The sequence below is a fragment of the Penaeus monodon genome, chromosome 22 (assembly GCF_015228065.2).
Source record: "Penaeus monodon isolate SGIC_2016 chromosome 22, NSTDA_Pmon_1, whole genome shotgun sequence".
NCBI classification, from domain to species: Eukaryota; Metazoa; Arthropoda; class Malacostraca; order Decapoda; family Penaeidae; genus Penaeus; species Penaeus monodon.
The window spans coordinates 2153616-2154178 of NC_051407.1; the positions used below are offsets into that span (position 1 = coordinate 2153616).

A 563-nucleotide genomic window follows, 5' to 3' on the forward strand; every position below is an offset into this window, starting at 1 on the left:
CCCTTCCCCTAAATTCGTAGAGAGATTCGTGCGACGTATAATGACCAACCGAATGAAGGACAGAGTTGTTAAAAGTAAGTGCTGCGGCATCACAGGTGGCGAGAGCAGTGAAACAGATGTTATCTCTATTGTTCCCATTATAGTAAAAGGATGTATTTTGTATAAGCACTTGGTTACGAACGCGTGGTTATTACGAGGGTAATGAACCGGGGATCTTATGGCAGTTCCATTTTCTTTTTTTATTGTTGTGAATATGACGCGATATTCTTATTTAGGATAATGCGGTATGTGTTTTCGAGCTGTTTATTTCGCTGTATAGTTTAGGCTTTGAAATGACGTTACTTTACAAAGAGATGATTGAAGGTGATTACATATAAGAAAATAAAAATTGAATCCGTAATGAAAATATGATCCTGTAAACAAAAAGCCATTGTTAACATGAGCTGTATCGTATATAAAAACAAAAATCTATTTAAAATAAGTAAAACTATGATTGAATAAATGTACGAGTGTTTTTTTTCTGTGCGTAGTTTAGCGTATCATAATAATGTACAGCAGGAAAA

General features: G+C 34.5%; 1 protein-coding gene across 1 annotated transcript in view; it reads left to right on the forward strand.

The window, feature by feature from the left end:
* Positions 1 to 563, forward strand: part of LOC119586819 (serine proteinase stubble-like) — a gene marked incomplete at its 5' end in the record, with an annotated part of 16039 nt that overhangs the window by 6646 nt on the left and 8830 nt on the right.